Raw genomic sequence first — 13,505 nt, 5'->3', positions numbered from 1 at the left:
CATTCATCAGCAGACAAGACACACAGCTGCAAAAATGAGGATGCAAATGATTTTACTGCTTCTGAATCTCATGCAGCCTTTGTGTACCCTGGTCTGTATTAAATGAAGGATGCTCAGAAGAACAAGCAATGTGATTCTCCCCAGCTACCTCAGCAAACTGTACATTTTTCCCTAAGGTGCTGAGCAGAAATGGTGCAAGGCATTCCCACAGCTTTACATTTCTTGCTTGAGGAATGCCTGGTCAGTTTTTTCACTTAGGACTCTTCTCTAAGCATCCACCCCAGTGTTTTCTCACAAGCTCTTCCATCACTGTGGCTGCAGCAGCATTTCCTGGCGGAAGCAGCTCTGCCAACATGGCCCTAGGGCTCCAGGGGTCTTCGGCTGATACTTGGGTGTAAGGGTAAAGGAAAAATGCTTCAGGAGAAGAGGAAGGAAAAAGCAACCTGAGGCTGCATTAAGGAAATAGCCATTTATTTTCTTTTCCTTGTGTACAGGCTTGCTGTGGCTTTTCTAGAGCTGATCATGGCGCTGCCTCTTGCTAGGCTGGGAGGCATCTGGGGGCCCAGGGGTTCTCCTCTTTCGGTGGCGCTGGGATGTCGCAGGTGAGTGGTCACTGCCCTCGCCAGGAGCAGAGGAACCTACAGCCACTCTTGTCTCCCCCAGCTCTTCCTGGCACTGGTCCTGCTCTGCAGGGACGGACACAGATGGGGAGTGGCTGGGATGTCCACGGAGGGCAGTCGCCGATGTGCTGGCTTCCTCTTCTGTGTTGAAATTTGCGATTACACTGGATGGGGCCTGGCTGAGGGTGGGAGCACCCTCCTGAGAGGCTGTGGGGTCAGAGCTGGCAGCAGGGATCTCATCCTCCTCCCTGGCAGCGTGGGAGTGCCGCAGCCTCTGAACCTCCTCACTGCACTGGGTCTCAATGATATTGAGGATGCCATGGACCAGTGATGCAGTGTATTGCTGAAGACGGGGCTGCAGTCTCTGGACCAAGACTTCCCTGTCTGGACCATAGACACAGAGGGCTAGCACAATGCCACTCTCTGCACTCTTCACCTCATACCACTCGCCCCCATATATCATCTCCAGCCCCTGGCGCAGCCAGGGCCGCACAGGGTCCAGGAGGTTCCGTCGTCTTCGGAAGAGTTCTGCCCAAAGCTCAGGCAGGATGCCACCCACAGCCTCTGGTCCTGCCGCCTGTTGCTCAGCAGGGGCTGTTATTCCTTGTGGAGAGGAAGCAAGGGACTCTGCAGGGCCAGGGCCTCCAGGAGCTTCTGCTGTCTGACTGCTGGTCTCTGGTGACTCTCTGCGAGGTGTGATGACACAGTGTAGGTAGTCATCTCCACCATAGTCAGAAAACTTCACTGTCAAGATGGATCTTCTGCAGAGTGGACAGGCAGGATTTCTTTCTGCCCAACGCAGGATGCAGCCAAGGCAGAATCGGTGGCCGCAGGGCATTGCATAAGCAACGTCATCTGGTGCATCGAAGCAGATGGGGCAGCTCCACTCCTTCCCCGTGGCCATCTGTGCTTGTTCCCACAAGCTGGCCCAGGCTCTGACAGCACCTGAATTTACAGAGCAATGGATGTGAGGTCACAGTCATAACCCACCACCCAGTGATGTTACAATGTGACATCCACCCCTATGGCTCTTGGAAATACACTGCTAGTTGGAGGCTGCCCTCTGCAAGACTCCCTGCTGCACCCCAGAAAGGAGGGCATCACCAAACCATGAGATCTGAGTTAACGGATTCATGGCTGTGGAAAAAAAAAAAGGTTAAAATGTGGTCCATCACTGATCATCAGAAATTCAGCACAGGAGGTTCAGGAAGCCAGGAAAAGTTTCAGATGGCATAGTGAGGAATGGCTGGATTTCACAATCCATGAAGGAGTGTTTCCCAAGAGATGGACAAAATGCACAGATAACCTGGACAAGAGCCCTAGAGACACATTGGGAAGGGGAGCCTTGCAAGAGCATCAGTGTAGCTATATCTGAAACATCATTTAAGTTTGACATTGCCTAAATAATGCTGTCCCAAATCCCAAATCTGGGACCAGATCAATCCATGTTGGAAGCAACAGGGAAAAGCATCATTAGGGTGGAGTTGTTTATGTCGGTGGAGGCAGAACCGGAGAAAGTGAAGTGCAAGGGCATCTGAGGAGAGGAAGAAAAGACAAAGCTTTTGGTGACTGGTATGAATTACCTATGGTGAGCAGAAGACATGGGTGAGAAGAAGAGAAGTAGGAAGTTGAGCTGCAGTAGCCCCAGACGTGTGCAGAGGTGTGATGGAACCCTGAGACAAACATCCCTTGGGCATCACAGAGCTGAGGAGGCTGGCGTCACAAAGTGACCCTCCAAGGCCTGGCTCTCCAACAATACTGACCTGCCTGGTGTTCTCTGCTGCTCATGACTTCTCTCCAAGCATCACCCCAGTGCTTTTATCAGAAGCTCTGTGATCTGGAGCATTATGGCACTCCTTCCAGGTCTTTTTTGTTGACACAGATTGGAGACTGAGAATGAAGAGCTGCTACCCCTCAGTGGTGTCACACATTGCAGAAGGGTCATGGTCTTTCTCATGGTCACAGGCTGTCCTGGGGATGGAAAAAATTCAAGAAACATCCAGACCATCAATAGTGACACCCTCCTGGTTCCCCAAGCCTCAAACTCACCCCAAGGCCAGCCCCAGGGAGGCGTTTCCTTGCACAGCTCACCTGCCCTGTTACAAGCATTCTGTGGTACCTGGCTACCTGAACCAGGAGAAAACATTTATGAGGAAACAGAGGCAATGGCTCCTCGATGGGCACTGGTAGCTGATGGCAACCTCCAATGCACCACTCAGCACCAGAAAGATCATGGATCAGTTATCCAGACCTTGCATGCACACTTGGCAGGAGTCCAGGGGGCCTCTTGCAAGGCTGGGAACACTCACCTTCATTGTTGTTGATTTATAATTAAGAGGTTCTCCTTAAGACATTTCTGATCTAACAGAAGACAGTTTCAGATTTCACTGAAATTAAAGGAAACTTGTTCTCTAATCTGAAGTATTTGATGTTTAGGCTGTTCAGAGGTCTTGTTTCAGAAGCAAGGGTTTGATGGCTTTTCCCTCCTCATGTGTGAATTCAGAGCCAAAAAGACTTTTTTCCTTTGTTGCATTACAAAATAGAAAATAGTTTTACTAGTGATCTATATATATTCAGATTTTATTGTATAAAATCATTAAAAGGACTACAGCTCTCCAAATGCTAAGCATTGATCTAAACCCAGAGGAACTGTAGATGCACTTTTAATTATTTCTCCAACTTTTTACCAGTTCTAGTAATAGCAGAAGGTACATGATGGAGAAATGTCCAGCATTGAAAAAAAAAATCTTAGGTTTTTTTCAAAGTCATTTATTAAGAGTACATTTCCCTAAAGGGAAAATGAAGTATTGTTAACTCTTTTCTATAATGAAACCAGCCTCTGTTATTACTCAAGAATGTAAAGCATACATAAACATTGTACTTTAGAATACTAGTAACTCTTCTCCAAGTTTTTGTTGATCAATTAGTCTCCTATCTCATGGTTATATAAATGTATATTTAGTTACATATAATGTGTGGAAACACAGAAAGGTCCTTAAATAATTATAGTATTCAACTAGATCCAATTAATATTGCACTGACATTAAGACATACCTTTAATACTAGACTCTTGAGACCAACTGAATGTTTTGTGTTGTTTAAAAAGTTGAGTTGCTATGCTATGACCACCCAATGTGTCCATTGCCATATTACCTGAGATGGCTGTAGCTTAATTCACTCTCATTACCTGAGCAGCTAGATTTATACCAATAGCAACCGATATAATTTAGCCACTGTCTTCATTGAAATATGCAGTAGTATTTAATTTCTATTAATCTCTTGTCTTGGGGTGACTTTGTATGATGTTGTATCCCATATCGCTGTTCTATGCCCAGAAATTAATTTTGTGCCTTTCTGTGCCTTTAAACTGAGCCTGAGAGGGGGGAGAGGAAAAAAAACCAGCAAAACTTTCAAAGCAGTTTACAGTTTGTTTATAAGGACACAGATACACAGACTCCTCTGTGTTCTGCTTTCTGCAGTAGAGAGCAGAGGAAGCACGCTGCTTGCTTTCCAGTCAGCTTTTTGCTTTTTTTTCTCCGGAGGGAGAGGGAGAGTTGAACTTTATTTTCCTCGGACTTCAATTTTTCCCTTTTTCTCTGCTGGACTGTTTCAACATCAGAACACATCGGGAGGATTTTTTTCATCAAGGCCCCAGAGGAGGGCCCACCCCGAGGAGGAGGAGAGATACTACCTACAGAAGGATTCTAAAATTTTTCCAGGTTTCCTCTCCACAGCGAGAGGTTTTATTATTTAGCATTATTATCCTTTTTCTGTGTGTTTGTTAAATAAATAGTTTTTATCTCTTTCATTTTCCTTTGAGGAATATTTTTTCCCGAACCTGGTGGGGGAGGGCTGGTTGTAACCCTCTTTCTATCAGAGGATATTTTTCCTCCAAATTTGTCCAAACCAGCACATCTCTAAAGCACAGGTCTAATTGAAAAGCCCATATATGTTAGTACATGTGGCCGGAGGCCTGTGAATTTATTGAAGAAGATTAGCAGTAGGAATAGCTGCTTCCTAATGCCATGTCCAGGCCTTGACTTCACACATTGTTTACTGCAACCATTGGCCACTCTTACCATACAGAAACTGAAAATCACACATGGGTATTTCCTCACTCAAACAAACCTCACTGCACAGGGCCATGTGAGACAATCTAAGAAAAACTGGGAATTTATTTAACTTGAATAATCCTTTTGAATGCATAGGAGTTAGCAAAAATTGAGGTGGATTTTGAAAAAAATGATTTATTTGTCTTCCTCAGGAAAAAAAAATGCTGTATATGGATAATTAGTATGTTTACATATTGCCGTATTTGTATCAGAGTAAGGCCTATTGACAATATTCTATAAAATGCACAAATTCTTTATGTTCCTCCTATTAGCTTGTGTGTATGTATGATGGGATTGCCTTATATAAACATTTGAAGAGTGTATACCTTTCCTTAACACACTAATGCCATTGTATGGCATGGGAGAGGTAGGATTTTTTGAGGAGATAACGCGATTGCTGCATATTTTTCCAGTATTTATTCTAGGGTCTTTTGTGGCACTCATTTCCATAGTAACATAAGAGCTCATGCCCTCATTCTTTAGTTTTCTGAAGGTAAACAAGTGGGAAGTAAGATGCACAGTTGAAAAGACTAAAAGATGTCAAAACTGGATTTCTGCACCAGAGATAGTACTAAAATTTAGATCTCTGTAGTCCTAATCCATTGTTTTAATCCAAATTCATCTAGATCTTCACTGGAGGTCAAAGTAATTAATTAATTATTCACCAAATAAAATAATAAATAATGGTTTTCATTTTTAGTGTTTCCCAAATCATCTCCACTTTACCAATGTACCTACACCAGGGAAAATGAAGAGACAACATCTGTCATTTGAAATACTTAGAATTTTTAATAAAAGTTTTCTCAGAGTCTCAGATCAGGAATTCTGCCTCAGTATGAGGATGTAGAACACAAACTGGATAAACCTAGAAGAGAAGTGTCTGTCTCTGGATTACATGGAATATCCTTTTCTAGAATACCTGATTCAGATGGAATCTGAGTGTTATAAGACAAAATGCCCTGAAGTCATGGAAGAATAGGTGCAGTGTCAGTAAATTCAGACCATGTATCTTTTCTCGCTATTAGATTTTCTTAAAATTAATCCCTGTGTGTTGGGGTCTCCTCCCCTGCCATGGAGCCCTGGGAGAGGGGCCCTGAGGGCACAGACACGGGGTTTCCCTGCCCCTGCTCAGCCTCGTTCCCATGGGTTGGTTTGTGTTCCCTGCGCGGGCAGAAGGACCCTTGGTCCCGTGACTGGAACAGTTCCTGGGCAGAGCCCCGGCCATGCGGCTGGAGAAATAAACATCTCTCTGGAACAGATATCAAGAATCTGTCTGCCCAAATATATTTCTTTTCCACGGGACTCCTGGTTTGATATATGCGTGTTGCAGTATCCCCACTGCAACACCTGTGGGGAAAACTCAGCATCATGTTGCGCCAATGAGTGTGAGAGGTTTTAGCATCTGCTACCATTTCTTACAGATGAGACCTATTTCTGAGGAAACTGTGTTCTGGAAACTATGTGTTCTAGAACAAAGAGCACAGTGTAAAACACTCGGTGTGTTGCAGCAGGACTTTGAGTTTCTAGAGCATGGCAGCCCTTTTAGTAGGGAAGCCAACACAGAGTCACTGCCAGGAGCAGGCAGCTGGACAGCGACTGCCTGTTCAGCCACTGCACTTGCTGCCCACAGCCACTGCAAGCTCCTCTTCTGGCCAGGCAGGGACTGCTCCCTGTGGTTCAGGAGGCTCCTGAGCCGGTCCTCTCTGCCTCTGTTGTCACCGACATTTTTGATGTAGACCAGATTCTTCCTCAGGTGCTTCCCCCAGAGTTGCCAGCTCCCCACAGGCTCCCTTGCCCTGGAGCTGCCCTGCCTCAAGGGAAGCCCCCAAGACACGAGATATGCCCCTCCGCTGCAGGTCGAGCCATTCCTGAGCCGCTCCCCTCCATGAAACAGGAGGAATGTCTGACTTAGTTGAAAACCTTTTTTTTTGGCATCTAATTTCTGCGACGGTTGCCTGGGCTGCCCATATCCCTCAGAGAGCTGCTCTCATCATGTCCTTAAGCTGAGAGACCCTGCATCTAGGTGCTCTGAAGAAGATAATTCTAATTCATTTACTTACTTTGTATTGAAAGTATGCTTATGTATTGGGTTCGTGTGGCCACGTTTGGGTAGCGGCAATGGGGAAGGGAGGGAAAGGGTGTGGGGTGTTGATAAAGGGGTGGCTCTCACTTTTAAAGTACATTTCAGGGACACTTAGTTCCAAAGAAATCTTTGCAAACATGCCACAACTGCACTTTCTGAATATAAATGCAGTTGCATGAGTAGCTCAGAAGTCCACGTTCTCAGCTTCATAACTCCAGGGAATTCTCAGTTTCTTAACCCATCCAGAAATCCAGTGATGACTTTTCAGCATCAGTATCAATAATTATATTCTTATGAGATGACATATTGGGAAGTGGGAAGAATGGAGCTGTGGAGAAATAAAAAACAGAGGTCAAGAACATGAAGGTAAATTCAATACAGGAGAAACAGAAAAGGGAAAACATGAAACAAGGGATGGAAGCAACAGAACTTTCTCCAGGAATGACTGAAAACACATCAGTGAAGAATGGCAAAAATAACCACATTCCTCAAAAAAAGCCAGCTTTGGCTCTTAGGCTTTAGGTAAATCTTGTGCTGACTCCAATACATGTCCTGCATGGTCTCAAAAGGAATATCCAATTCTAATTGCCCCATAGGAATTCAGCCCTCACAGCTGAATGAATGGAATGCCCCAAATTTAAGAATAAACAAACATCTCTGCTTCATCACATTTCAGTTTTGCTACCAGGATTTGTGATTTCTTTGACACTGTATACTTAATATATTTTTGAAGCTGTACATTATTAAATGCAAAAGGTTTTCCTTAGTATTTAAAAATCCAGAAGTCAGGAATTCCAAACTGCTGTTTCTGGTCCTTTTTTGTTTACTTAAAGTCTGCGTTTCTGCTGAGGATTCTAAAGTTCATGTCCCTGTATTGCATATTCAATATAAGTGTGTTATAGTTGTATATAACCTAAGCATACTTTGTAATGCTTTGAATGACAAGCACATTTTGAGAATATAAAGTTCCTTCAATGAAATAATCTCACTGATACCAGTGAGATCAAACAAAAGTAAAATACTACGTAGCAAAAGCAAAAGTAATCTGATTTTAACTAGCTTCTATGTTATTAGGACAATTAATAGCCAAACACTGTAAAATCAAGAAGTCCCTGTGATATTAATATACTCAAAAAGTGAGAACTAAAATATAGTATTTAAAACATTAAATCTAGTTCTACTGATAAATTCTCAGCAGCATTAAATATAGCAAATATTAACATCATGTGGGAATAAATCTATGTGTTTTCACCTCTAAAGCTTTTAATCCTCTCCAGTACCATCAGCAAGGTTAACCTTTTCTTTGAATGTTTTAGGCTAGTTAGTATCTGCAGTTAGGCTTAATAATAATGAGAATAATGAAAATAAAAATCAGGAAATTTATTATGGTAATTTAGTTGTAGTAATTACAACTCAGCTGAAGGGCTGTACTCTTGTGTTCACAATCCCCTTCCTCTCATATTATTCTAAGAAGACACTACCAACATCAAAGTTGAATGGTTTTTTGAATGTTTATTTTCAACAGTAAATTCTACAGACCAAACCTCTGTGGTTCACGTACCTTTCCCTTCTTAGATGGCATGTGTGGTGCTCTTGGTCCTTTTAGGTCCCCTCTAGATCTTCTGAGAGATTCTGATTCACTATACCCCCCAAACAGAAAAATAAAGAACACTTAAAGAAGCCATGGCTGTTACAAAAAACATCAGGAGGAATACCTCTGTTTGTTGTTTGTTGTTGTTGACATAAGCAGGCAAATTATACTCTGTTTCCTATTTAGGTGGTAGATACTTATTTACACCTTCAGGCAATTTTTCTGAGAAATTGCTGAACACACTAAAATTCCTGGGCTACTGGAGAGCTTTTATTAGCTCGTAAGTTTTGTTTGGTTACCTTGCTACTTGCATAATTCTGAACAAATATCCCTACACATGACATGTTTAAAACCAGCATAAAGGACAGACCTCAAATACTTACATTTGACTGAGTTGAGCAACGGATTAAAAACTCATAAAGCTACCTCTAATTCAGACTGTATCTCTAATATCAAAGATGCCCGTACATACTTGGCCCAACACGGTTCTGTATTTCACGATAAAATTGATGTGTTTTAAAGCTTTAGACTTTCAGTTTCCCAAAAACCTTTCAGTTCTTGTAATTATCTTTCTGAATTTAGTAAAGGATTTTATACTCACTCTTCACTTTATTAGTGTATTCTGTACCATTCTTTTAGACCTTATTACTTGCACAAAAATCACACTGCAGTATTTCTACTTTTTATTAACTTCTTTGGCTACAAGGTAATGTATTAAAATTGTATTGTGGGTAAAGAGATTGTGAAAAGTGCTATTGTGAAAAACACAACAGAGGACTAGAAACAGTAAATTCTTTGTTCTGTTCATAGCTTGGTATCATAGCTTTCCATAGATGGAAAATCATGCCTCAAACATTGATATAAAGTTTTGCTCATTAAAAAGAAGCTACAACCAAAGAGGCCTCCCTGAAGAGTGGGACTTAGGACTGAAAGTCAGACTGCTGATTAGATAAAGGGAAACCTATCCTTCAGTCATCTCAGGCTGAGGGAAAGGTATATGCATCCACAAAAGGCCAAAGCCACCAGCTGCAACTAGCCCCAGCTGAGTCTGGGGTGGGGGGAGAGCACAGCTCACATATAATAAATGGTTAAAAAGTTATCTTTTTTTGGTTGAGAAGAAGTTAAAAGTTGCTTGTTAGAGGAGTGGGGGTATGCAGTTAATGAGTTAACTGTTATTGCTATTGTATGGGTGTAATGTTGCCATGTACCCACAAGATGGCGAAACCAATGGGGGGGAAAGTAGTGTGTCCACAGGAAGGAGGGGAATGCTCTAGAATGTTCTCAAGACAACCCAATAATCATGATGTAAACAACCAATCACTCGACGCCCCAGAGACTGACAGAATTGAACACCAATGAGGACCCTAGCAACGAGCCATCATGTGAAGGATACAGAATGTTTTGTTCACTAAATATCAAGTAGCAGGAAACCAGCTGCCTAGATCTAGATAAGAGCCAGAGACAAATATGTGCTTGCCTAATCCCTATCTGTACTTGCTTAATCAGCTTTTAGTTCCAGGACCTTGAGCATAATGACCATATAAGGAGGGGTCAACCAAAAGACACCGGAGGATGACTACTAGCCTTCATCCTGCGACCACCAGGAGGAAAAAGACCCCCTAGCAACAAGTCACACATGCGCAGAATACCATAGAAGAGACACTTCAACTGGAAAAGAGACTGTATAAGAAGGAACTGGAACTGGCGGAAGGCGCAGCAGTTGGTGGAGCGGAGACTCCCCTGCCGCCCAGCGCTGTATTTGCCTTTGCCTTGCTTGCTTATTAATTAATAAAATTTTGTGATTGGCAAAATGGAGTTCCTGGATTTGTCACATATTTATCACAATCAGAGGGAGGATCTGAGCTGCACCAATCACAGCATCAAAAGAGACTATAAGAACTGCTCCGGGGCTCAGCCCCTCGTTGTCGTGGGGAACCTGAGTCCAAGGGAACACCGTGTGCGACGCACTGTTTGTTTCTCTGGGTTGTTGAGTGGGACTTGGGCTTACCTCGAGTCTCCACTCCTGGTTTTCTTTTTAATAAACGAGCAGACTTTTATTCCACCCAAAAAAGTCCAAGCTTCGTTTATAACATCACAGAAGCCAGGTTTACACAGACTTCCCCCAAACCCAGGGGGGAGGAAGAGGTTTTGGGTGCATGGTGCAACCTCTGGTCAGAGGCAATAAACACCCATCCTCCATTACACAAACCGGCCCAGCTGTGGAACCCCCAACCCCACAGGCCACACCCATGGGACTTCCACGTGAGAGGCTTGGCCCCACAGGACTGCACGTGAAGCAACAGATGCAGAGTCTGCTGTGAGAGACTGACCCCCACCCCAGGGGGATGTGCCCAGACCTTGCTACCTAGCTTAAGCATATACACCCTTTGGATTCTTGGTGAAGATTTGGATCTTCACCACTAAGAAGACCAGGTGGAGAGGATCAATGGAACATCGTTGGGATCCATTGAGTGGTAATATTTTCCTTATTCTGTCCTGGTCATTTTCTTTCTGTACCCACCACCTATTGTCTATTTCTTTCTCTCTCTCTCTCTCTCTCTCATATTTACTATCAAATAAAACCCTCACTATTGTCACTGGCATATGGTCTCGCTTCCACCTTAATTTGGGCAGAGGAATTTGTAAAGAACCTCAATAATCTGAACTTAACACTTGGTCACAGACTTACCAAAAGTTTTTCTTAGTATTTTACTATTACATTTCCAAATGTGTTACCTAAATCTGCTTTTGTCCACTTTCAGACTGAATTTTAGAATCACTAATAATTCATGATACCAGTTAAACTTCAGGAAGAACTACAATCAGTGAAGTCATCCTTAAACCCATACACCTTTGAAGTAGATTCTGAAAAGTGAAAGGTATAAAAGAAATGGAGACTTAAAAAAAGAAAAAAATCTGCTTTATCCTCTATAGTGATCTTTTCAGAAATTTTCATTCCTATTCTTACATTTTACTCAAAGAGTGATGATGTGAAATAACATACTGTCCCTCAGTAAACTGAGTATTAGAATAATATGCAGTATATATGAGTCTCTAATTTTTGATGGAACTGTTGCAACTAGATGCACAACAATACCCTTTTGGTATTTTTTGTACATATGGCTCTTGAAACTCAGATTTGGTCAGATTCGAAACTGTTGACATGTTGGATGTGTTAGATTGCTGTAATTTAAGGCAAAGTATTGACGGATTTAGACTATGTAGATAATACAATTATTTTCTGTGTAGTTTAGGGAAAGGGCTTTTGTCATGTCCATTCATAAGGAACCACTTTGTCACTGAAAACCAGGAAACAAACTCTCCAACCAGTCTGTTACGTTAGAAAGCTGGTATTTATTCTACATGCTGGGTGTATGGGGATAGCTTCACCTAATATGCACATCCACTTTCAAAACTTTTCACTATTTCTACACTGTAGCAAATAAAGAAATCAATGTTCATTAGTTATAAATTCTATAGTTCTCTTCATTAATTAATATTGTATCTTTTTTTTGGTTTTTTCTCATTTCTTATGCTAATTAGCCCACTTCTTCAGTCTTTTTATTATCTTTTTCCCAAACAAAGAAGGTTTCAGTACAGTTGCTGAACTGACTTTGTTAGTTTCTTTTTTGAGTTTCTGCCAAATGTCCTTGTGGTCTATGAATTTTGCATTACTTGTGTCCAGTTTCAGCAATAGATCTCTCTCCAAGGCTTTGTTGACATCCTTCTAGGTCTGAGATCATTGAAACATATCAAAGTGTTGATTACACTTGCTTTAGCAAAACTTAAAAGTTTCAGTAATTTTCCATAACCACGTTTTCACAATACCGGCTTATGACAACCTTGCTAAATTTTGGCTACAGTGGCATATGACAGAATGGAAAATTACACAGCTTATGAATAATTGAAACAATTAGTTTGAAAAGTTCTGAGGAAAGTTATACTATTTCCAATACTAACTGGCACAAGGCTTATTAGTCACAGATGTAGGGAGTTAACATAAAGCCAAATGAATCCTTGGCATTTGTAGTAAGCACTGTATGATACAAAATGCAGCATTAATCCTAGATAGGGATCAAACACTATTGTGCTAAGGTTAAAAGAATTTTCCTCCACTGCTGCATAAACTCCTTTTAAAAGAACATAACTTGGTCAGTAACACTTCCAACTACAAGTCCTGTGACTGACTGTCCACAAAAGTATGTTTTATATACTTTCCTCACATACTTCAAATACAAATATTAGACCCTACACAGTAGTATCTAAAATTTCTGGCGGAAGCATGGAAGCTATGAAATGCTGTTTCCTTAATAGCATAATTGGATTTTTTATATAATGGTTACCTGGTGAGAGCAGGAGACTACTGGAGACTAGTGAAGGAACCTAAGGGAGCAGAATCACAGAATATGCTGAATTGGAAGGGACCCACCACAATCGTCAAGTCCAACTCCTGGGCCTGCACAGGACACTCCCAAGAATCACACCACGGGCATGAGAGCATTGTCCAAACACTTCTTGAACTCTGTCACGCTTGTTGCTGTGACCACTTCCTTGGGGAGTCTGTTCAGTGACCAGCCACCCTCTGGATGAAGAACCTTTTCCTGATTTGCAACCTAAACCTCCCCTGTCTTAACTTCATGCCATTCCCTTGAGTCCCGTCACTGGGCACCACAGAGAAGAGATCAGCATCTGCCCCTCCTCTTCCTCTCACAAGGAAGTTGTAGACTGTAATGGGGTCTCCCCTCAGCCTCCTCTTCTGCAGGCTGGACAGACTAAGTGACCTCAGCCACTCCTCATATGGCGTCCCTTCCAGACCCTTCATCATCCTCATGGCCCTCCTTTGGATGCTTTCTAATACCTTAATGTTTTTCTTATATTGCGGTGTCCAAAACTGCCCCCAACACTCGAGGTGAGCCTGCACAAGTGCAGTGTAAACTTGCAAGTTTACATTAATAAAACCGAAAGAGAAACAAGAGAGTGATGCTATTGTGCAAAAATTTACAGACGTTGTTTACAAAACAGCGACACGGTTTTTTTGCCAGAGGTCGTCCTAAAAAATGAAAAGTTTGGAAAAGGAAACGGAAACGTCCCTCTCTCAC

The 13,505-nt window shown here is 42.3% G+C and overlaps 2 long non-coding RNA genes across 2 annotated transcripts; one reads left to right on the top strand and one right to left on the bottom strand.

Annotated features, from left to right (window-relative positions):
• Window positions 1-5,805: 5,805 nt before the first annotated feature.
• LOC121664671 lies at window positions 5,806-12,853 on the bottom strand. Its single transcript, XR_006016087.1, has 3 exons — window positions 12,750-12,853; window positions 8,377-8,455; window positions 5,806-7,143 (listed from the first exon to the last, which is right to left on the bottom strand). It is a non-coding gene; the product is annotated as an uncharacterized LOC121664671 (long non-coding RNA).
• LOC121664670 lies at window positions 9,416-10,468 on the top strand. Its single transcript, XR_006016086.1, has 2 exons — window positions 9,416-9,788; window positions 10,256-10,468. It is a non-coding gene; the product is annotated as an uncharacterized LOC121664670 (long non-coding RNA).
• Window positions 12,854-13,505: the final 652 nt, after the last annotated feature.

Source organism: Corvus kubaryi, unplaced genomic scaffold (genome assembly GCF_017639235.1).
Source record: "Corvus kubaryi isolate FWS band 111438036 unplaced genomic scaffold, C.kubaryi_AGA036_p1.0 37302, whole genome shotgun sequence".
In the NCBI taxonomy this organism is placed as follows: Eukaryota; Metazoa; Chordata; class Aves; order Passeriformes; family Corvidae; genus Corvus; species Corvus kubaryi.
The sequence above is the reverse complement of the archived record's forward strand: the minus strand, read 5'-3'. Positions and strand labels throughout refer to the sequence as shown.